This window comes from Carassius auratus, linkage group LG28B, assembly GCF_003368295.1.
Source record: "Carassius auratus strain Wakin linkage group LG28B, ASM336829v1, whole genome shotgun sequence".
Taxonomy (NCBI): Eukaryota; Metazoa; Chordata; class Actinopteri; order Cypriniformes; family Cyprinidae; genus Carassius; species Carassius auratus.
The window spans coordinates 8,375,619-8,401,903 of NC_039293.1; the positions used below are offsets into that span (position 1 = coordinate 8,375,619).

The 26,285-nt window shown below is 36.9% G+C and overlaps 1 pseudogene; it reads left to right on the forward strand.

Moving 5' to 3' along the window:
* The first annotated feature begins 4,611 nt into the window (after positions 1 to 4,611).
* Positions 4,612 to 24,894, forward strand: LOC113067363 (serine/threonine-protein kinase N1-like; annotated as a pseudogene).
* Positions 24,895 to 26,285: the final 1,391 nt, after the last annotated feature.

Sequence of the window (26,285 nt, forward strand, 5' to 3'; positions counted from 1 at the left end):
CATTTTAGACTGTAGTTCAACATACAAGAAGTTAATTGAGTGAGTTCTATTTTAGACACATTTTGTCTTTTTGCCTGTTTTGCAAATGAAATAGCTCCAAATAGCTGCGTGTGTGTGCATTGGTTTATCCTACCTTCATTATGAGGACCAGATCCTATAAATACAAATTGTAACTTTTGGCATGAAAAACAGCTAAAAAAATAAAATAAAATCTTTTGTAATCACAGTACCCTCCACCCCAGCATCCCCTTGAATTTTTTTTACAATTCGACCACTGGCTATATGGCGTCTAAAATTCTTTTCTAATTCTTAGACCTGCAGTGTCTCATCAGTTGAGTCACTAATTATATGCAAAAAAATTTGCTGACGGCAGACACACATTATTCTCTCTGAAGTGACTCTGAATAAAACATCTGTGTGCAGCAGAGTTTCATCTGAAATTTCCCCGTGATTTCACAGACAGTCATGATTGTGTTTGATTGCTTTCCGAATCCTGATGTTCCTGTCAGAAACGATACGTCACTGAAGCTTCCATTAGAGTTCAGATTCTAAATGTTCAAATATGAAAAGAAAAATGGACTTTATTAAAATTGCATTCATAGAACAGTTTTACTGATTCATCAGAAAAGATAAATGTTCTTTTTAATCTAATTTTTTCAACCAGCTCATATAGAGATGTTTCACCACCGAATCGATTTAAATCAAGTCTTGTCTGTTTTCCAATGAATATATGGTTTTGTTATGAAATATTTTGCAACAAATGCATTTGCGTTTCACATTGGCAATAAAATGATTATAAAAGTCTAAAGGGCTTAACTTAAACACACATATATTATCTGATATTTGGAGCTATATATATATATATATATATATATATATATATATATATATATATATATAAACAGTAAGAAAAAATTGTAGATGGCATAACAGTATAGTACAGTATGTTACACTGTAAATGCAAAAACAAAAAAAAAAAACATTATAAAACAAGAACACAAAGTTATACAAGAATTGTAAGCACCTGAATGATAAATGATGATTGGTTGAGTGCTGCATTGTTTTATTGTATTTTATTTAATTTATATATAAATAAATATATATATAAACCATGCTGGTGCAAGTAGGGCTTTAGACGTACACTGATTAGTGTTGAAGTAGATTTAGCCTGATTCGGTTGGTTTTCTGAGATCCGTTCATAGGATTTTTGTCTTTCTCAGCAACAATAGTCCTCCTGCTAATTCAGTTTTTATTACATTTAAGTTGCTCATTGTTTCTGCCAAAAGCACTAAGAGAAATGGATCAGTCCACTCAAGCCTCACTAATGACTTCCTGTCTCTCTCTCTCTCTCTCTCTCTCTCTCTCTCTCTCACTGTCTTCAGTGTCTCTCGTCCACACAAGTCTTTCATTGATCAGTTGTGAGATGTTTAGAGTCTCAGGTGTAGTTTTCACTCAGTGAGACGTGTGGACTAGCAATCGTTCAGATCTCTTGAAATCTGATCCCCTTCGCACAAAACCCATGATACACAACATAAAACAAACATGATATGTGGAGCTTCATTCTAGGGTTTCATTTTATTTCCTGGAGCATTGTGTCTGCGCTGCTACAGTATCTTATTGCTATGGGTGTGTTTAGGTGGTGTTAAGGCACAGTTGGGTGGTTGATAGGATCTTCTGAGTAGTTGCTAGGGATTTACTGTGGTTTCTAGGCTGTTGCTGGGGTGTTTTGGTGGTTGTTAGGAAGTTGTTAGGGCTTAAGCAGTCGTTAGGGTGTTCTTTGTGGTAGTTAGGCAGTCGCTAGGGGCTTCTTGGTGGTAGTTAAGTGGTTGTTAACCAATTAGAATATGGTGACATGCCAATCAGCTAATCAACTCAAAACACTTACAAAGGTTTCCTGAGCCTTTAAATGGTCTCTCAGTTTGGTTCACTAGGCTACACAATCATGGGGAAGACTGCTGATCTGACAGATGTCCAGAAGACAATCATTGACACCCTTCACAAGGAGTGTAAATCACAAACATCCATTACCAAAGAAGCTGGCTGTTCACAGAGTGCTGTATCTAAGCATGTTAACAGAAAGTTGAGCAGAAGGAAAAAGTGTGGGAGAAAAAGATGCGCAACCATCCAAGAGAACCGCAGCCTTATGAGGATCGTCAAGCAAAATCAATTCAAGATTTTGAATCAAGAGCCACCACACACAGATGTGTCAAGGACTTTGGCTACAGTTGTCGTATTCCTTTTGTAAAGCCACTCCTGAACCACAGACAACATCAGAGGCATCTTACTGGGCTAAGGAGAAGAAGAACTGGACTGGAGGAAGCGTGGAGAAGCTCATAGCCCAAGTTGTTTGAAGTCCAGTGTTAAGTTTCCACAGTCTGTGATGATTTAAGGTGCAGTGTCATCTGCTGGTGTTGGTCCATTGTGTTTTTTGAAAACCAAAATCACTTCACCCGTTTACCAAAAAATCTTGGAGCACTTAATGCTTTCTTCTGCTGACCAGCTTTTGAAGATGCTGATTTAATTTTCCAGCAGGATTTGGCACCTGTCCACACTGCCAAAAGTTGGTTAAATGACCATGGTGTTCGTCTGCTTGTCTGGACAGCAAACTCATCAGACCTGAACCCCAGAGAGAATCTATGGGCTATTGTCAAGGGGAAGATGAGAAACAAGAGACCAAACAATGCAGATGAGCTGAAGGCCACTGTCAAAGAAACCTGGACTTCCATACCACCTCAGCAGTGCCACAAACTGATCACCTCCATGACACGCAGAATTGAAGCAGTAATAAAACAAAAGGAGCCCCTACCAAGTATTGAGTACATGTACAGTAAATTAACACTTTCCAGAAGGATAACAATTCACTAAATATATATATTTGTATATATATATATATATTTTTGTATATATATATATATATTTTATTTGTCTTATTAAGAATTCTAATTTGTTGAGATAGTGAATTGGTGGGTTTTTGTTAAATGTGAGCCAAAATCACCACAATTAAAAGAACCAAAGACTTAAACAGCTTCAGTCTGTGTGCATTGAATTTATTTAATAAATTAGTTTCACAATTTGGGTTGAATTACTGAAATAAATGAACTTTTCCTCGACATTCGAATTAATTGAGAAGCACCTTATATATATATATATATATAATGTTTCATTATATAATATATAAAATGTTTTATGTTTTTCAGAAATTCTGTTGTCTTTGTTTTTGGGTTTGCTGTAGTTCTGCAACCATTTTCTATAGTTTACATCCAATTTTTAAATTTTACGGTTGCAGAAACAGAAAGTGTTTAATTCCACATACAAATGTTTCTTTTTGAAAATGAGTTTGTATACCTCAGTTATTCAGACATGTGAACTTGTGTTGTTCAGTCCCTTTGTAATGTTGTCTGTAAACACAGCGGTCAGATGGCTTCTGGGAAACGTTCCCGGCTGGAATACCTGAGGGTTACGATGTCAGTCGGATTTGTGGGCGGGGTCTCATGGGCGGAGCCTGGCAGGCCCTGTGAAGCATCACAGGAGGGTTTCCAGTGTCATTTCGGAATGTAGTCACTTAATTTAACCTGGTCAAATTTGGACCTGAGGTGAAAGATGCATGACTTCAAAGTGCTGATCATAAATTTATTTTTCATGTTTATATTCAGAACATAGATCTCTTTCTTTAGAACAGCTTGATACAGTAATAACTCACTTCTTTGCTTTGCGTCACTAGATGTTGAAGCCAGATCTATCTGAGGACAGTAGAGACCACGAGTTACGTGACTTTATATGGATAAACACACAGATTAGAGGAACATTTCACCCAAAAATGAATATTTGCTGAAAATGAATCTACCCTCAGACTATTTAAGATGAGTTTGTTTCTTCATCAGATCTGAAGAAACGTAGTAGGCTACATTACATCACTTGCTCATCAATGGATCCTCTGCAGTGAATGGGTGCCGTCAGAATGAGAGTCTAAACAGCTGATAAAAACATCACAATAATCCACAAGTCATCCACACCACTCCAGCCCATCAGTTAATGTCTTGTGAAGCCTAAAGCTGCATGTTTAACAGAAACAAATCCACCATTATGAAGTTTTTAACTTCAAACTGCTTAAAAATATGAGTCCTAATCTATACTAGCACTTCCTTTAGGTGATGTTTTTATCAGCTGTTTAGACTCTCATTCTGACGGCACCCATTCACTGCAGAGGATCCACTGCCGAGCAAGTGACGAAATGCTGCATTTCTCCAAATCTGATGAAGAAACAAACTCATCTACATCACAGATTGACTTTGGGATAGCTATTCATTGTTGTTTATTCTAGAAATGGTATTTCAGCTGCAGTGAGTATAAGACACTGTTTGTCTGATGCACTTTTTAGAGTTATTTTGTACTGTTTCATTTCCTCTTTGGCTCAGAACAGTCACAAGTCATATCATAAATATCATACAGTGTATTAAAATGCACAGACATGTAATGGTGCCAAGCTGCAGAGCTCTTCTCTGAGCAGGAAGTTGGTCGAGAGATTTCAAAAGAGAACCATCCACGTGCCCATGTGTGTATGTGTGTGTGTGTGTGTGTGTGTGTGTGTGTGTGCAAACAGCAGTTGTCTCTTGTGTGTCATGTCGAGACTAACAGGAAGCTGTTGTTGTCGTTCTCTGTGAGCGGAAGCCATCGCAGTGTGTGGTGTCAGTGGCTCTAATAACAGACAGAAGCGTGTTTGATCTGAGGAGAACGCGAGAGGAGAGGAGAGGAGGTGATGGACAGTGAAGATGCAGGAGATTGTGCACAGGAGGAGTTACCCTCCAGCCCGGTGGAGGCCGAACATGTGGTAGGAGCTCAAAACCTGCTCGACTCAAGTCGTTCCAAACCTGTATTGGTTTATTTTTTCTGGGGAACATAAATTAAGATATTTTAAAAAATATTGGAGCTACTTTAGTATAGCTATTTCATTATACTATTATTGTAGCTGTATTAATAGTTTGAGTTAGTTTATATTTTAAGATATTAGTCAAAGTTTTAAAAATTATTTTTTTTATGGTAAGACACTTATTAGTTTACATTTATTCATCTTTTTTATGTCAGGTGATCTGAAATCGTTAAAATCAATTTCAACATTTATAAAAGTTGCATCTGCTAATATTATGTAATGTACCTGAGCTAATATGAACTAACAGTTGTGACTTTATCAACTAAAGTTATCAAAGATAAACAAATATTGTAAGAAATGTATTGCTCATTGTTAATGCATTAACCATTGCTAACAAATGGGACCTTTTCGTAAAGTAGCACTGTTTTTATTCAAACTGATTTCAGTTTTAGAATTAAATGAAAATTTTGGGGTTTAGCAACTAACGTAAAATAGGTTTAATTATTTTATTTAAATTAAGAAAAAAACATTTAAAAATCTTCTGCATTCTTTGTTTAATATTTAAGTCTAAAAGGTTTGAAACAACATGAGGATGGATTAATGATGACAGAATTGACATTTATGGCTTAATTATGCCTTTAAGTCCTGAACTGAACCTCTGTGAGATGTAGATCATTACGACTGTGGTTCATAGCTGTTGTGATTTAGCTTTTCTGATGTTTCTGAACCGTGTTTGTAATGAAACTATTGCTGCTCAGAGCTTAGTGGCGTTCACAAAACATTCGACTTCCGTAATGTGACGTGTTTCTGAGTGAAACAGGATATCAAGATAAAATTAGACCATGAGTTGTTTTGTTTTTTTATAAATGATTGGATGGTGAATGTGTCTCTGTGTGAAGGTGGCTGATGAATAAGAAAGGAAAAGAAAGTCATTGCAGAGGAGTAGAAAGTTCAAAGCATGAAGAAAAACATTTTTTTGCTTTAGAAACATCTGAACGATCATTAGCAATAGATCAGGAATGAGTATTAAAATATATAGGATTCATGTAAGAAATATTCCGGTAAGAAATAGTGTTTTGTAAAACATACTCCTAATAACTTGGTTTTATTTACAATTTTGACTGTGTAGTGCTATAAAAGGACAGGAGGCCTTTATGTGTGGAGTTTGCATGTCCTCCCTGTGATCTTTTTGAGATCTTTTCTTAAACTTTAGACGAGATGAATCTGAAATGAATTGGGTCTTTTTGAAAAAAGAAACAAACTTAAGCAAAACTGAAGGAAGTTAAAGAGATTTCATTGTGGTTTTTCTTTCCTACATGGTTTATGCGCGTGTTGAACGAACTGAAGTTGTGTGTTTTGTTAAGTGAGCTGCTCATGGCAGAACTTCCTTATTGAGTCACAATGTTCATGTGTGTCAGCTGAAATATAACGTGGCTGAATGTTTCTGCGGTGTCTTGAGTCTTGTACCTGCTCTATTTACACTGCCAGACTTGTGTTTAGTCTTTAAATGGTTGTGTGAACTGTGTTATATTTCAGCAGGGTGATGTTTGATTACAGTTCAGCTCAGTCTGTGTGATTGTCTGTCTCTTGTGTCCACATTGGCCAATGAAAATAAAACGCAAAAGAGAACTTGGGTCGAAACTATCCATGATGATAAGGTTTCTCTTGATGTTGTTGACTTCCTCTGCATGAGCGCTGAACCACAGACCTGCCCTTTGATTCTCCTCACACCACTGCTGACTCATTACTGATCGCTAACAAAGACTACAACACTAGTTTCAATTACAGCTGCAAAGACCAGTTTTGAAAGCACTGAAACTGTATTAGATCCTCGTCGTACTTGAAGTTATACAAGAAAGTACTGCTTGCTAAAACGTATTGTGATTAATTTTACGGTAAAGCCCCTTTTAAATACATTTGTGTTGTATTAAGTAAGTGCTTTATGAATGTAAAAGGTAAAAACTGGTTTAATATATTTTAAAGTCAAACATTTTTATTCAGCAAAAATGCATTATATTGTAATGTGTCCAGCACAACTGTTTCCAACATTAATACGTTTCCTGAGAAGCAAATCAGCATTTTAGAATGATTTCTGGAGGATTTATTTAAAATTATAATAATATTTAAGTTTTTCCTGTATTTTTGCTCACATAAATGCAGCCTTGGTATGTGACAGATACTAGTTCTTATGTAAACATAAAAAGGGATATATATACGTATACACAATGTGGTGTTTTGCTATAAGAGTTTCTTTACTCCATCTGGAAATGTTTAATGATGCAATGCATTTCAGTTCAGACTTCATACTTTATTAAAAAGATCACTGCAGAATCAGACACTTGATCTAATGAGTGACATTCACAGGTCTAATATTTGATTCCTCTTCTCAAACACACTCTGAATCTGGTGTTGACTGTCGCTGGAGGTTTGAGATGTCTAAGAGCAGGTGGTGTGTTTATGTCCCGCTGTGAAGGAGTTATTTATGGTGGTACTGAATCAATGTACAGCAGAGCGCCGTCACTGACCCCGGATCTGTTAAGAGTCTCAGTCTCAGACATCACACTCTTCATTTTGTTCTTTTGAAATCGAGGTGCACTTTGTATCAGTCCACCAGGAAACAGTCTTGTTTACCGCTGCAATGAGTCTGCAAGATCTGTCATTAATACATGGATTTTCAGTGTTTGTTATGTATTTGTTATTTTTTTTCTAAGTCACAAATTCTTGCTACTGGGGTTCCTCAAGGCTTAGTACTTGGACCACTTCTCTTCTCCATCCACATGACATCATTAGGATCTGTCATTCAGAAGCATGGCTTTTCTTATCACTGCTACGCTGATTACACTCAACTTCTCATTCCAATCAGATGACCTGATGGTAGTTGCTCGCATTACAGCCTGTCTTTGTGACATTTCTAGCTGGATGAATGACCATCACCCAACCATTATTGTTATAATTGGATGGAAAATCAGATTACAGAAACTACACACATATTTACTGTACTTCCATGTGTTTTCATTTTTCATTGATATTTCATCAACTGCAGATTTAACCTGAGTATCTATCTATTTCTTCTGTCTATTGATCTATCTCTAGCTTCCATTTGTCTGTCTCTCTGTCGTTTGTTCTGTCCATCATTCTATGTATCATCTCTTTCAATCTTTCATTCTATCTGTCTGTCTCTATGCATCCTTCTATCTGTTATTTTATCTAGCTGTCTTATTGTTTTCTGTCTGTCTGTCTGTCTATCGTTCGATCTATTTATCATTCTGTGATACGTGACCTCAGTCTGCCAGCACTGACCCATGACCCCTCCTGTTTCTCCCAGGATTCGGATGGTTTTTCCGTCCTGGAGCAGCTGGGACTGGACCAGAACTCTGATTTCTCAGACTCCAGCGTGCAGCAGCGGCTGGACGAGCAGCGAGAGAGGATCCGGAGGGAGATCCGGAAGGAGCTGAAGATAAAAGCTGGTGCGGAGAACCTGCGGCGGGTCACTACTGACAAACGTAACGTCCAGCAGGTGGAGAGCCAATTACGCAGCTCCAGCCGCAAACTGGACTCGCTCCACACTCAGCTGCAAGAACTGGACGCCCACATCGTGGTCAAGGGTCACGATGACAGCAAAGGTCAGGGGCCATCATTATTATCATATCTTTAAGAATACACACAATAAATGTGTTCAATGAAAATTTGTGATAAAATTGTCATTTGATGATGTGATTTGTTGATGTCTATATACTGTATATCTACAGTCCTCATAATACTGTTAGACCGTGACCCCAGATGAATGTTTGACCCTTTCTTTGACCCGCAGATGACCTTCAGTCTCTTGGGACGCCGAGTCGCTCCTCAGCCAATGAAGACAGGATTAAGGCTCTGGAGCGACAGCTCAACATCGAACTGAAGGTCAAACAGGGGGCAGAGAACATGATCCCCATCTATGCCAACGGGGTTACCAAGGTACTGACTGTCTATATATCTATCTATCTGATTGTCTCTCTCTCTCTCTGACGGATTATATTTGACAGTCTAGCTATCTGAATGTCTAACTCTATCTGGATGTCTGTCTTTCTGGATGTCTATCAATTTAATTGTCTATCTGGGTGTCCATCTGAATGTTTATGACTATCTGTCTGAATGTCTATATCTGACTGTTTGGATGTCTACGTGTCTGTCCATCTGTCTGTCTGTCTGTCTATCTATCTATCTATCTGAGTGTATCAGGAAGTCTGTCTGTCTATCTATCTGTCTATCAGGAAGTCTGTCTGTCTATCAGGAAGTCTGTCTGTCTATCTGAATGTCTATCTATCTGATGTCTCCATTTATCCATCTTTCTGTGCTCCAGGATAAGAAGCTGCTTCAGTCAGCTCAGCAGATGCTGCAGGACAGTAAGACGAAGATTGACATCATCCGTATGCAGATCCGTAAAGCCATGCAGGCCACCGAACAAACAGAGGACATTCAGGGTATGTCTCACTGCTACAAATAAGAGTTTAGCAGCTTAACATTGTCATAGAGCTGTATAATGGCTTAAACACAGTGTAAAGATCCCTTAACATCACTTTTCTCTGTTTGCGTCTCTGGAGGAAGTCTAATTTCACAGTCACACTTCTTTAGCATTAGTGAAAGTGACGTGTGGCCAATAATCGTGACCCATACTCGGAAATTGGGCTCTGCATTTAACCCATAAATGTCCACACACACTTCAATGAACACACACCCAGAGCAGTGGGCAGCCAATGCTGCGGCCCCCGGGGAGCAGTTGGGGGTCTGTACCTTGCTCAAGGGTCTCATCTCAGTCATGGTATTGAAAGTAGAGAGAGTGCTAGATATTCACTCCCCCACCTACAATCACTGCCAGCACTGAGACTCGAAACCGCGACCTACGGGTTACAAGTCCGACTCTCTAACCATTAGACCACAACTGCCCTGTCTTGGCCTACTTAGTCTTGTCCATACTGCCGCCCAAGTTCATTCAACAGTGACACTGTGATATAAAGGCACTAAAACTATTTGCATCTAGTGTAATATTTCATACATGGTGAGGACATGAATCCACACTGCTGTCATCTTGTCAAACAGTGTAATTCTGCCAAGTGATTAATGACTGTGTCTTTCCAGACCGCTGTTTGTCTGTTTAGACAAGCAAAAACGGAGAAATTAATAACTTTTAAATGAATCTTTACTATACAATGGCAGTTCTTTTAAACTTTGTGAGGAACAGAGTCAAATTTAATTAACTATTCACCGGAAATCTTCCCAAACCAATGGCATTTGGCTGCAACAACCCAATGGCATAAAGGAAGAATTTCAGTCAATAGGGCCTTTTGCACAGCAGGAACCTTTTCATAGTACCAGAACTAATTGTGGATCCTCTGGGCGTTTTCACACCTCCAGAACTAGGTACGAGTTTAGTACCGGACTGCCTTTTTTGGAGAACCAAATTAGCTCCTTCTCTGGATCAGGGTCTAACCAGCACAACTGGTACTAACCGTGACTTAAGTAGACAATGATTGGCCAGACACGTTCGAAAACGCCCTCAACTGACATGATTTAAAGCACTGTGTAACGTACTGTGAACTTTGTGTCAACTTATTTTGCAAGTATTGTGAACAGCGATAAATGTATGGACCCTGAAGTGCAGGCAGTTGTAGAAAAAGTAGCACTGCCACAGTCGTCCTTTCTGTTCTTTCAAACGCTTTACACGTATGTCGATACCTATACCAGTGCTTTAGTACTGTACATTTAGTTCTGGAACTAAAGTCCTATTAATGAGTTAAGTTTAAGTCTGTTTCTCACAAAGTGACTTCAGAAGACTTACAATATACTGCACAAGTTGTATGGACTGGTATTTTAGTACCAGTAGATGCTTTTTGGAGCGTGACATTTTTTGGCTGTTGTCTCGAAAAGAGCTGCATGAAAATGTTTGGATGTATTATCCCTTAATGAAGTTTTTTCTCCATGCCTTCGTTGATAGAGTAAAAGAGTCCGATTTAAAGAAAGACGTGAGATGTAAACAGAAAGATGAGAGCTGGAGAAGAGATGGAGTGAGGAAGTGAACAGAGCTGAAGCGTGCGGCTCTAATGGACTCTAATGGCATGTTTCGGCGCTGAAGTCTCAAGTGTCCTGGGGCTGGACGGCAGCGGCTGGTTAAGAATAGATTTATTAATGCCGCTCCACCCTCCGGCCATCAGCGTCCATTGTTTGGATGGCGATTGACGTCCTGTGAGGGGATTTGGGGACAGGTCTCTCCTTCAGCAGGATCTGCAGTCTCACTTGATAATTCTCGTTGATCCACAACATCTGTTGTTTCATTTAATGGCAATTCTGCTTTTCCAGAGTCTTAAGTTTAGAGAAATATCATGTCCATGAGATCTTGTCCTGTCAGTTTGATTCATCGTAATGTTGATTCTAAGAGCTTAAGTGCTAGAAATCATGGTTGATGTCATTTCTGATTTGTCATTTTAGAAATGGAAAGTCAGGCCAAGCGCAATGCATTTCTAGCACTGCTCTCTGGCTGTATACCTCACTTTTTGGCAGCTGTAGTCATTTATATTGGTACTCCATATGTACTGTGCATGGCATACTTACTGCATACTGTAATTATAGCATGAGCAGTTTGCCATTCTGAATATAACTTTGTGTTATTTTAATTTTGTTGATTTCCTATTATTGTATTTATTAATAATTCTTTTTTTTTAAGTTCAGTTTTTATTTTAATCTTAGTTTAAGATTTAGTTTCTTATTTTTAACAGATTTTTATTTGTATTTAATTTTATTCAGTTTTTAGTTTTACACATTTAAATTCTTCAACTCAAACTAAATGAAAATTGTAATTCTTCTGTAATACATTTGCAAATTGCTTGCCTATCTTCTACATTGGCCAGCCACGGACAACTTGACCCTGTCCACAAACAGATCATTCTACGGACGACTGCTTCTCTAATCTCGGGAGTTCAACGCAGGATTCACAAAATACTTGCTGTTGAAAGATGGATCAGTATCTGTTTATTTGGACCAGCTGCTCCACTGAATCACATCCTAAATCCATATAAATAATAGATGTTTATATTTTCTACAGACCGTTCAAAATACAGAACTATTGAAATAGGCGTATCGTTTCCAACACCGCTCTACACAGTAGACCAATCACAACAGACTCTGCCTTCTGACCAATCAGAGCAGAGCAGGCTCACGGAAAGGACGGGTTTAGAGAGACTGAATCTTTGAACTGCTTCAAACTAATCGTTTAAGAATTGCTGGACAATAAGGTGATATTAGATGCATATTTTGAGAAAAAGAAAGCATTTATTGACCTTGCATGCATGTAATCCAACTGTAGGAGACTCCCAAGACAATATTAGGAACTGTAAAAATGGTACAATAGGGGCACTTTAATGATAAATAATGTTTATTTTAACTTTAGTGTAAATTTTAGGATTTTTTTTTTTTTACTTTTTTGTCTTTCATTAAGTTTTATTTCAGTTAGTTTAATTTCCAGTTGTAGTCAAGTTTTGTTCTTCAACTTAAATGTATTTTATTTTAAATAGTTTGCATGGCAACATTTCTGGTTTTCATTTAAAGTTGTATTAGTTGTTAAATATTCCTAATTACAGACATAAATCAAATAGAAGCTCATTACAGATTTTCACTCGGTGGCGGAGGTCTTGTGATTTTGTGTGTTTCTATTAGTAGCATCACCCAGCAGGTTTTAACGCATGTGTGTGTGTGTGTGTGTGTCTCAGCAGGTAAACCGGATCTGTGTGGGGTGGAGCTCCGCATCGAGGAGCTCTGGCATCATTACCGTGTTGAACATGCCATGGCCGAGGGCGCCAAAAACATGCTGAGGCTTCTGGGGGCTGGAAAAGCACAGGACAAGAAGGCCATGGCTGAGGTGTGAGAAACACACATGCAACCTCCTCAAATACCTGAGGAGAAACAAAAGCTGACACCGATTATACGCAGGAGCTGGCGTTTGTTTGGATCGGGGGAACAAGGGTGAATGTTTTGTTTGTCGTTCCAGGCTCAGTCTCGTCTCAGCGAAGCGTCCCAGCGCTTGGATCTCCTGCGAGTGTCGTTAGAGCAGCGTTTGGTCAATCTACCAGAAGATCATCCGAAAGTGTGTCTGATCAAGGAAGAGCTAGTGTTGGCATCGTCCTCGGCCTTCAGCTCCAGTCACAGCGCCCCCTACGTCCACAATCAGTACAGCACCCTCAGCAAACCCTCGCCGCTCACCGGTACTTCAGTCACACGAGTCTCAAGAACATGTCCACAACAACATGGCTCACATTTCACCGCAAAATCAAAAGAAAGAAAACTTTTGGATTTCCAAAAATCCAATTTTTGCCCTTTTAACTGTCACCCCCATTTTTGAACATAGACGTGAAAGTACACTATTCACACTTAAATTGTTATAAATCATAAACGCTTTTGAATACAGACCAAAGGTTGGTCTCTTTTTAAAGAAGACAATCTGCAGATTATTGCAGAAGTGAAATCATTTTAAACAATGAAAGCATAAAAAAGTTATAGAAGTTTAAATTTACTGTAAATACATTTATTATTTTATTTTTATTATATTTTATATAAAATAAATATTTAATAAAATATGTTTTAATCCAAAATTGCTATAAAATTAAAGCCATATGTCTAAATAAGTTGTGTTCCAAATTTGAAGTTGATATAAAAAAAAATGTAGGTTCATATGCAATTCTGTTTAGGTGTTATACCACAAAAAGCCACCGGGTGTCATTGAAACTCCATTGAATTTTTTGGATGCATTTGTTTGTCACAAATGTATCAATTTCTCTCTCAATATTATGTCTATGACAAAATAACCACCAAATATGGAATCTTGAGACTCAGACCTTTCCAACGATATGTATTTTGTCAAGATTATGAAAAGTTTTGATTCTAAAAGACCGTAATATATTTGGAATATGACCCCTCCCACTAAGGGGGAGGACCACGCTAAAAGATTTTAAAGTACGATTTCCATGGTAACGCAGTGTCCGATTTCAAAATGGTTTTCACAAGATGAATTTGGAGTATATAAGCTTTCAAATGATATATAATTTATGATGATTACTAAAACATGTGATAGGGAAAAAGGAAGCGGAGTAGATTTTTTGTGACAAAGGTCAGAACTCCAGTTATGATGTATATGTTTTGAGGTGCACTCTTTTTATAAATTAATCTTTTACTGTTCCTTCATAATTTTGAACAACAAAACGTGGTCAAATATCTATTTAGGAGTCTTAGACCTTTCCAACGATATATAGTTTGTCATGATTAGATTAGGATATAATTGTAATATATTGAAGTAAATGTAGGCGTCCCGTATACGGGACGGTGACATTTAACAGGTTAAAAAATACATATTAATAAGAAATATGAACTGCATATAAAATAAAATCTCTTAAAATATTATTTAAAGTTAATACCATTAACGCATTTTAACCCTGCTTCTAATACAGTGATGTGAAAATCACATTCTTAGTTGATTCCCATATTATGATATTGTAAACATCATTAAAAAAAAAATATTAAAAAACTAATCTACACAAAATGTACTTTATGATAGTAAAGGGGGGAATTCATTCGCATTACTACAGTGGCAAAGACAATGATAAATTGATTAAAGATAGTAATATATTATCAAAGAAAAGTTCATATATATTGTTTGATTTTAAAAACGTTTAAACGTTTAGATAAACTTACATTCTATAGAAAAATATTCAAAATATTTAATAAAAATTTAATTACAATTCTATCAAGTAATTTTTTCATGAATTTCATTATTAATAAATATTAACAAAATTATTATATATTTATTATTATTTTATTATAATTTTTTTTACCGACAGTCTTCGAAATACCTTCTCCTATGTTTCACAAATGAAAGTAACTCCTTCAGGTTTGAATCCCCAACCCTAACCTAATACAATCTTAACTTCTTATTTACTGAACAATTGAATAAAATCACATCTGGACTCGTGCTATTTGGGGAAAAAAGCACTTGTGTGATATGGCTTATAATATGATATGAATATGAGACAAAAACTCATACAGGAGCATTTTGCTTGAATGGAGAATGAGGGATAAAATCCCTCAATGCAAAAAATGGGCTTCTAATGGTTTTAAAATAGGCTTCATGTTTTTTTATTTTAAAAGACATGTTTATTTTTTGTTTTGTGTTGATTTTGGGTGAAATATGATCATGTTTGTTTCACGTGTTTTAGAGAGTCATCACGTTAATAACTGTAGTGTAAATGTCATGTGGAACACGTCGTCCCCATCTGACCGTGTGAGGTGTCTGTCCCGCTCAGGGACGCTGCAGGTGCGTCTGCTGGGGTGTATGGGCTTGTTGGAGGTCGTCCCAGGCCGCAGTCGTGCGTCTCCGGTGGCTTTGCCTCACTTCAGTCCTGGAGACAGCCGACACTTCAAACTCACTCTGAGCAGCAGAAACAGCAGCTTCAGCCTGAAGATCCCCAGCAAGAGCGAGGAGCTGTCCTGTGAGTGTCCTGGGTTTATTTCCACTGACAGATGCTTTTTCAGTGGTTCTGTTGTTGTTTTTTAATACTTCTGTTAACCAAGGATGCATTCAATTGATCAGAAGTGACAGTAAAGACATTTATAATGTTGCGATCGATCTCTATTTCACATAAATGCTGGCGGTCATATGTTAATGAGCTCTCAGATGTGACATCTAAATATTCAATATTCATAAAGGCAGTGATTTTTGCAGTTTTTATTTGATTAAATCTTCTGAATTTACTAGTTTAAAGTTTTGAAATTCACTGTCACACAGCTTCAAACTCATGTCCAAAGTGCCACAAAAAGATGATTATTTTTCTATGATACAAGTCTCTTAAAGTATTGTAAGTACAGTGTTTAGTTGATGGATGTGTTTAGTGACAGTCAGTGACCGTCTGGTGTGTGTTTAGCGGAGGTGAGCGCCGTGTTGAAGCTGGAGAACTGTGTGGTGGGACAGACGTGCTGGAGAAGTGTTGGTGAACAGGCCTGGGATCAGACCTTCACTCTGGAGCTGGAGAGAGTGAGTGACACACACACACACACACACACACACACACACACACACACTCAGATATTCAGCTGATGTTCTGGTTCAGTCCAGGGAGATGGAGATCGCGGTGTACTGGAGGGACTATCGCTCGCTCTGTGCGCTCAAGTACCTGAAGCTGGAGGACTTTCTGGACAATCAGAGACACCGAATACATCTGGAGCTAGAACCGCAGGGACTGCTGCTTGCAGAGGTACAAATACACACAAACGAGACAAACAGGGCCGAAAAACCTGTACTAAATGCTACTTGCATGAGCTTAGTGGTGTTTACATCAAAACAATGACAAAAGTAGAAGTAGTGATGCACCAAAATGCATTTTTTTATAAAACACTGAACTTCAAATTAAAGATTTTATTAAGCCGAGAACCTAAACTGAAAATAATGTTTATTTAATAATCAATTAATTAATACAATTTTGGAATGCAAAAAAAAAAGCAAATTTTCTGATTAAAAAAATTGTGACTGATTTAAAAATGCTATTTAAAAATAATTCCTGGTTTGCTGTGCTTGTTTGTAGGCCTGTAGAATTATATAAATAAAATTAAATGTAAATAATAAAAATAGCATTGTTATTATTATTTTAAAAACATAATATAATGTAACATTTTTATTTATTTTATATTATAACTGAGAGATTACAGTACTATTATTTATTATAACATAGCTTAATTCCTTTATTTCTATTTTACAATTTATTGTTGCGCTTAAAGTTTCTTGTATTGGCCTCATGCTTCGGCAGAATGAAAGCCAGTTTGTATTCACGCTTGTCTGTTACAGGTGATGTTCTTCAACCCTGTGATAGAGCGAGGTCCACGTCTACAGCGGCAGAGGAAGATGTTTTCCAAACAGCAGGGTAAATCACATTCACTGCCTGTAAGCAGTGCATGAACACAAAAGATGAATCCAATGCTGAATGCACTGGTCGCGGTAAAGGATTTACTTTGAAAAATCAGCGTGAAGTTTCATATGGATGCATATGCTGCAAAATATTACGTAAAATATACTTGAACATTATAAAAACTTATAGCTCTTCTATTTTAATCTGCAAAAAACCTTGTATATTAAATGATATAATATTGTAAGTTAGTTGTGATATGCTTGTTTGCTCAGGTAAAGCGTTCCTGCGCGCAAAACAGATGAACGTGGACATAGCGACGTGGGTTCGTCTGCTGAAGAACGCCATCCCCATGAGCTCCTCCACACACAGCGACACACACCACAGCAACACACACCACAGCAGGTACTGTCACACACACACACTCACACCTGATCACCTGACATCTGTCCCGACACACGTCATGAACCTCACACTCTCCTCAGCAGTGAGATCTCCATCCAGAAGATCCAGCTGGACGGCGACTCTCCTCCATCTGTGACGAGGAAAAACACACAGACGTCCAACACGGTAAACCCCAGACACTTTATTTCATGTTTTATTTACTTTATCTTTTGAGTGTTTTTTACAACATTTTAATCTGTCTTTTACTGTTAGTGCAGCTGCACCAAATGAATAAATAAAATCAGTGCTGTTATGAATTTTACAATGTTATTTATTTATGTATTTATTCACAGGTAATTATTTAAACTTTATTTTTTTAATTCCATTTTAAAATGCAAACACATTCCTTTTTATATATCTAATTTGATATTTTATCTTCTGTCTGTATATATATATATATATATATATATATATATATATATATATAGAGTTTGATATTTTTCAATTTGCCTTTCAAATGTAGCAGCATCATATAAATTAATAATGTTTGTAAACTTAACAACAACGCTGATTTTATTTATTTACATACAGGCTGTTGCTTAAACGATTTTAGTTGTATTTATTTTAAATGTAAACTCTTAACATCTCTCCTTTTGTCTTTAAAATGTAGCAGCAGCATGACAATTAATAACATTGCACCCCTCATAACAGCACCAATTTCATTTATTTATTTTGTAAATGTATAATTTACAATGAATGAAAACAACTCTTTCTCAGATCTTTCGTCTTTCATTGGCATGAACTGTACACTTGTATTACCAAAGCATTTGCTGCTAAGTTGTGGATAATGAGATAAAATTTACATCAGTAAAATATTAACAATTTTGTAATATATTAACAATTAAAGTGAAATAATATGTGCAAAATAAAGGAAACTAAATAATGTAAGCTAAGCTAATAAATGCTATAAATAAATGAATGACAAAATGGAAATGATTACTGAATAATAACTTGTTAATAATATTAATAATCTGTTTCTCAGGTGGACATTGGCCCGGTGTCTGAACCGGTCTCTCCTCCTGATCCCGCTCCTCCGGAGAGGGCCGTCAGGACCAACTCCCATAATTCCCAGCGCAGGTACACATCCCACCAGCACACAATATGTTTTCCAGAGCGAGCCAAGACACGGCATGAAACACACACACATTCACATGTACACGATGCCTGTGATGTTGTTTCTGACCTCACACCAGCCCTTCCCTTCAGTTTAATTACATCCGGCCTCTCTCTGTCTCTCTCTCTGTGTGTGTGTGTGTGTGTGTGTGTGTGTGTGTGTGTGTGTGTGTGTGTGTGTGTGCAGGCCGTCCAAAAGCCCTCTGTGTCTTCAGGATTTCCGAATGATCGCAGTGCTGGGCCGAGGACATTTTGGCAAGGTAACTGGAACATGTTCAGCCGCAAAACTATTAGCAAAGCAACTAGTCAGACAGAATCAACACAATTCACAAAGTCCTACACATCCATCAACAATGTTAATTTTTCCTGTGCTTGCTTTAAATATTCTGCCTAATTTGATTATGCATTTAACATACTTTACTATATTTTTCACACTTTCTGACTAGTTGGTGACTTTTTTTTGGACAAACCGACTAGTAGGGGTGTAATGATTCCCTCAACTCATGATTCGATTCACGGTTTGGGTTTCACGATTCGGTTTTCTCAAGATTTTTTATTTATTTGACTAAATAAGACTGAACACATTGTCCAGTAACTGAGTAGGTGTCCTTTTATTAGGCTACTGCTGCACGTTTGTTGTGAAATTGAAATAAAACCAAACAAAATTTAAATTTTAAAACAAACCCCAAATCAAATGAGCAAGTTACACAAATAAAAATAAATTAAAATCTTAATGTGAACAAACTAAGGCTTTGTGCTCTTTCCTTTTTAAATTGGAGGCAATTAAAATCCAGTGAGTTTAATCATGATCCAAACAAAGAAATGCAGCTTTTTACATGTTTTGAATGTAAATTAGACTGTATAATTTTGAAATTTGGTTTTGTGAAACTTTACTACATAAAACATATCTGAAGGAAGCAGCGGACAAGCTGAATGAGATGCAGATTGACTCTCTAACAGCAGGTGGCGCTTATGGACAGCAGTGATACAGTGTTTCCTGGGTTACTGCTGTAAACAAACAGCCCTGTGCTTATAAACACTACTTTAATATGCCTCGCTCAGAGGAAAGATGAAAAGAAAACCACGTAAACTTTTCCAAAGACAGTCAGAGATACATTCATATAAACTCCTACTCCAATTGTATCGTGATTTTTTTGGCATCTCAACTGATTTGAATCGTCACATATTTAAATCGATTTTCAACCGGCTCACGGTTAATCGCTACATCCCTACCGACTAGTAAAATTTCAAGCAGTGTTATTCATAAACTTCAATACTGTTTTAGATTATATATTAATTTGTTTTTATTCTTAGATTTTTCAGCTTTCTTGTTCATTGAAAGATTTAGACATTTAAAATGTTGGGCATTTTTATTATTATTTTTTTTGTTGTTGTATTATTTCAGTATTAGAAATTTTTGTCCCAACTTTGAGTTTTGTTTCTGTAAAAAAAAAAAAATATAATATATATATAATAGAATATATAATAGATATATAAACAACTTTAGTTTAGTTACTGGTTGTTCTTTACTGAACACATTTTTGTACAGAAATTAAGGAAAATGTTGTTAAATACTTTTGTTTAAATACTATTATTGTATTTTTTTTACATATATTTTGAACATGAATGAAGATTCAGGTGTCTGTTAAGCATGATATATGTGTGTGTTTCCAGGTGCTGCTGTCCGAATACAAACGCTCAGGGAAAGGTGTATGCCATCAAAGCACTGAAGAAAGGGGACATTGTGGCACGAGACGAGGTGGAAAGGTAAGGAACTTAATTTAAGTTTAGCGTTTGATAAAAATTGCTTTTTAACACTTTTTATGCGCTTTCCTGATGCTTGATATTTATATAGTTTCCTAGTAAAATAAATGTGCAAATATTTTGTTTCTTGCTTTAAGCACAAATTTAACTAGCACAAATTATTATTTTTTCTTAAAATGCAAAAGTACACATTACAGCTCATCCTTTTAGTGTTTTGGCTAAACTCTCTCCACTCTCTTCCAGTTTGATGTGCGAGAAGCGAATATTTGAGACGGTGAACAGCACGCAGCATCCTTTCCTGGTCAACCTGTTTGCGTGTTTTCAGACGCCAGAACATGTGTGTTTTGTCATGGAGTACACGGCTGGCGGTGACTTGATGATGCACATACACGCAGACGTCTTCTCTGAAACACGCTCTGTGTAAGTGTTATTATCTCACTTAGTTAACATGCAACACTCGTAATCATTACTGAATATCACAGGTAAATTGAGTAAAACTCTCAACTAATGAATAAATAAATACATTTAAAGGTAAAAGATTCCACCATATTTCCCAGTTAATTAATCACAATAGTTTTGTATTACTGGTTTTCTGGAACGTTAAGTTTATTACACTTCCCAAAAGTAAATTTAAAGATTGTATAATGTTATGGAAAACTAAAAAGCTCTCAAAATTGACCATTGCAGGAAAAATTTTTTTTGAACAACGTTATTGAACAACGAAATGTTTTCTTTGGGGGGGGGGGGCACTTTGGATGTCTTGTTCCTGTATTCATATGTATATAGTGTTTTTCTATATTCTTCATTCTATATATATATATATATATATATATATATATATATATATATATATATGTATATGTGTGTGTGTGTTGGTTTAATTGTTTGTGCAATGCAGGTTTTACTCTGCGTGTGTGGTTTTGGGGCTTCAGTTTCTTCACGATAATAAGATTGTGTATCGGTGAGTTAACACACATAACATACAGCGGTTTTTATTTTATGAACTCTTTATGAACTATGAGTTAGTAAAAGTAATAGTTAATTCTTGCATCTGTGGCTGTGTGTTTGTCAGAGATTTGAAGCTGGATAACCTGCTGCTGGATACTGAAGGTTATGTGAAGATTGCAGACTTTGGTCTTTGTAAAGAGGGTGAGTCACAGACTGTACCTTTCGTAATTAAATTGATGGAGCTGATGGAGAAAGAACATGATGTTTGTTCACTCATAGATCAGAGTGAATGACCGGCATGTGCTGCTAACAGCATACTATTTTTAATAACTACCATTCAGGCTTTAAGGTTGGTATGATTTTTGTTAGGTTTTTCAAAGAAGACCAAAAAACTGCTATAATGTGAAATGCGTAACCTTAACTTGTGCAACGACTGGTGGGAACAGTGACCTCCAATAATATTTAAAAACTATTTTGAATTTTAACAACAACAAAAAATGAAAAACTGCTTAAATATCGTTATCAAATGTGAAAACCGAGAAAGGCGGGGACAGCTATGCCAAGTCAAATTGTTCGACAACATCATGTCGAACGTTACTTCAGCGCAGATTAAGTGATTAATGCAAATAAGCAGTTTAATGTCAGGGAGCAATGTAATAAGATTTTATATAAGTGAGTAATAGAATTTAAGTGAGCAGTGTAATACAAATGAGCTGTGTAATAATATAAGGGAATGTTGTAAATGAGCAGTGTAATATAAGTGAGTTGTGTAAATAGTAGGGCCGGGACTTTAACGCGTTAATTGAGATTAATTAATTACACAAAAAAATAACGCGTTAATTAAGATTAATTAATTACAGAAAAAAATTTCCCGCATTTTTTAATAACTTATTTTTGCACCGCGGAACGTTTCTCACTGGATGAGTTTCGGGCGGACCGATTATACTGAAGCACCAACTAGCGTTCGCATATCACCGCAGCACATCGAGTCTCTAGTATCACCTCAACGCAAAACATATAGCAGCTAGCGTGGACTTTACACTTTATCAGAATCAGAATCAGAAAGAGCTTTATTGCTTGCGCATACAAGGAATTTGTTTTAGTGACATAAGCTTCCAGTACACAGAGACAACAACAAACAGAAAAAAAAAAAAAAAAAGATTTACAAATTGGCAAATAAATAAGTGTATAAACAATTGTGCTATAAATGATAATGGAATAGGATTGAGTGAGATGCAGGAATGTTCTAGGATGGAGGGTTAACAAATAAATATAAGGATATTGCACGTTTATGTTGAACTATGTATTATTTTGGCCAAGGTTATTGAGAGTTGGACTTAGTATGTTATGGCCTCTGAAGCAACAGAGAGATGTTTTCTAATAGCCAGTGTTTCCAATGTTCTGAATGTAATTGACAGTATTGTGTTTTACTTAAAAAACACTTTACAGAAGGTTCCAGCACCTATAAGCTTCCTGAATTTCTGAAATGTACTATTTCTAAATTGTTTTCTAAATATGCTATTGCTACACTTAACGGCAAAAATTGCACTGGTCTGCTAGACTTTGTTTAACAAAAATAAACTATTTTGTTGCTTAAGCTTATGTATTCAGTCATTATTCAATGGTATACTATAAATCCATGTGAAAAAAAAATGACTTCTCACTGTTCTCAGGTCAAATAATTATATGCGATTAATTTCGATTAATTAATTACAAAGCCTCTAATTAATTAGATTAATTTTTTTAATCGAGTCCCGGCCCTAGTAAATAGTGTTTTTTATGTGACTTTTATTAAAACTGATTTTGAAGTCAAATGTTTTTTGGAAAACCACATTCTGGCTTCCGTCTTTATTTGATGCCGAATTGTGTTAATATGCATATAGAAACAAAAGGAGTACGAGATTGATTGTTAGAGTATGTTTATTTTTACAATTTACATGTTTACATGTATGTTTACGTTTATATCTTTAACTAGCCATTAATTTATAAATTGAATGGGTGACCTATCCTCATTAATCATGCAAACATTTGTGCAGGAGCCGCCACTGCTACAATGTGAAATAGCTGTTTTCATTGTGAATGTATGTTAAAATGTATTTGCAAAAATACTGTGATGCAAATCATAATTTTCAGCATCAATTAATGTTACATGATCCTTCAGAAATCATTCTTATATGCTTTTGATTTGCTGCTCAAGAAACATTTCTGATATTTGATGTTGAAAACAGTTGTGCTGCTTCATATTTTTGTGGATAATTTGATGCATTTCATTTTTCAGGATTTTTTGTTGAAACAAAATTTAAACTAAAGGTCAGATATAAAGACATGTATTTTGAATTGTAGTACAATTGTGAGACAAAATATTATTTTAAATAAAACTTCATTCATCACACTGGAAATGGAAGGTCAAGTAAAATGCACTGCGTCTATATGTAACAAAAGCCAGCTGGTAAAAGCTGTGTAGGTAAACCTCACTCCCCTGATCTCAAGAGACACAATAGCAACTGATGCTAGATGCTGTGCTCCTTAGTGTGTTTATTTGCATGCCCGGCTCCCATTCCTGAAATGCCAGATCAAATTCTGCTTGGAAAGGATTGAGTAGAATTGAAAGGGTAGAATTGAGTAGAATTGATTTTTTTAGGGGGATAAGTGTAACAGAAGCCAGCTGATAAGACCTGCACAGGTCAACCTAGCTCCCCGGATCTCAAGACGTGCATTAGCGAGTAACACCATGCCTACATCGGACGCGAGTGACGTCGTGTGGCACGACAAAATACTATAAAGCTCTTTATAATCAGTGTTGCTGTCTACACTGGATGAGGAGTGGTGCAACATGACAGATCCCAGACAGTAAACTGCTGCAAACATTTTTTTTATGATTTTCAATGATGGATTTGTCACATCCAGTCTAGACAGACTTTAGCTGTTGGGACGTGGCGTGACATTACAACTCGTGTAGTCCCGTGTAGACACGGTGTAACCCTAGAGGCTGCGGCCTTTAGCATCCTAGCTACCATGTTCAGCTCCCGTGCCAGAAACGCTCGAGTAGAACTGGAGTGCTTACATAAACTGCAAAAAAGATGCACGTAATCTCCTTTTTTGCTCCTTTCTTTTTTTTCTTTTTTTCATTGTCTTCCTTTTATTTTCGGTCCTGTAGGAATGGGTCATGGAGACAGAACCAGTACATTTTGTGGGACTCCAGAGTTTCTTGCTCCTGAGATTCTAACAGACACGTCCTACACCAGAGCTGTGGACTGGTGGGGTCTTGGTGTGCTCATTTACGAGATGCTGGTTGGAGAGGTGTGTGTGTTTGTGCAACATTTTATGATATTGTTTTTCAGTGTTTGAAGCATAAATCTAACTAAATCTACTTACGTTCACCACAAGGTGAGCTTTTTTTCATTATTTTTGCTTGTTTTCATGTACAAACATAAATTAACGTACCTTTGCAGATTCAAAGTGTTGAAATATGAAGTCTTATTTTCTGAGGAATAATCTGATAAAAATTTCTGATGCATAATCTGTGTCTGTTCAGTCACCGTTCCCAGGTGACGATGAGGAGGAGGTGTTCGACAGCATTGTAAATGATGAAGTACGTTACCCAAGATTCCTCTCCACTGAGGCCATTGGTATCATGAGACGGGTAAAACTCTTATTTTTTTCCCAAAGCTGTTCTCTGATTGGCTGTGTTTGCTAACTGATAGGAATTTCCTTGTTTTTCATTGTTAGCTGTTGAGGCGTAATCCTGAAAGACGACTGGGCTCCAGTGAGAGAGACGCAGAAGACATCAAGAAACAACCCTTCTTTAGGGTATGAAGACTTTACTTGCTACAAATAGGGCCTTTCGCACTGAATCTATTAATAGTACTAGAACTAATTGTGGAACTACCCAATTTTGGGCATTTTCGCACCACCGGAACTGGGGTGTGATTTAGTACCGGAATGGCTTTTTCGGAGAACCAAATTAGCTGCTACTCCAGAGCAGGATCTAATCAGCATAGCTGGTACTACCTGTGACATAAGGAAACATTGATTGATCAGACCATGTTCAAAAACGCCCTCAAACGCCATGATTTAAAACGCTGTGTAACATACATTGTGTCAACTTATTTCGCAAGTATGATGAACAGCAATAGATGGACGGATGCTGAAGAGCAGGCACTTGTAGGAAATGTAAAAAAAAAAAAAAAAAATTTATAAGTCCCTAAATAGATGTGGCTTATGATAGCAAAAAACATGAGATGGGAAGAAAATATTATATTTCAAACTTCTTTGTGTTCTCTTGCAAAATTGAGTGTTACCACAGAGAAACTTTTGGTTTTTTTCCAGATCATTAATGCAGCTTGGATATAACTCAGTAAACATTTTGTAAAATGGTACTGCTCGATTGGGACCTCAGCCGAGGTGGTACTGAAAAAAGTACTAGGTACTATACACAATGGAAATTTCCCCAAAAGTAAGCCACACCAAATTGTTACAGTGCTGTACCATTCAATGGAAAAATCCCATTTGTGTTACCTGCAAACATTTGTAGATGTAGAAATAATATGGGTGAGAGGTAAAAAAAAAATAAAAGTCAGTGCTTTTGCAAGTAAATGCAAAGGTTCTTCAGTGGAATATAACACCTTTGCAAGAAAAAATCAGCATTTTTCTTCACATCTCATATTTTGTTTTATTGCCATATTCATATTAGGGACAAAGTTGTAATCTTAGTGATGATGTGACTCAATCATATTCTCTCTCGCTCTGTAGAAATCTTGACTGGGATGCGTGTGTTGCAGAGGAGAGCTCCTCCTCCTTTCGTTCTGCAGTGAAGGGAAAGGAAGATGTCAAGTAACTTTGATGCTGAGTTTACGAACGAAGCGCCACCTTGACGCCTCCTCGTGAACGCCGGACCCTATCGCGGATAAGACCAGGACTACTTCAGGGACTTTGACTATGTTCTCTGACTTCTGCTAGGACACAAGTGTGCATACTGACACTGGAGGTATGGGAGATGTGGTTCTCACATCCTAGTCACCATCAAGGCTGCTTGGCGTGAAGACTGACGCTTCATTACAGGCGCTCCTGCCAATGGAACATGGTTTGTTCAACATGAAACCATAAAGGAAGATAAGAGCACTGAGCCCATAAGAGTGATGAACCTTGAGGCAATCTGATTGTAGGAGGTCACATCAAAACATTGTTAGAATTCAAGAAATCCACATAATGTGAAGTTCTGAAAGCTGGCG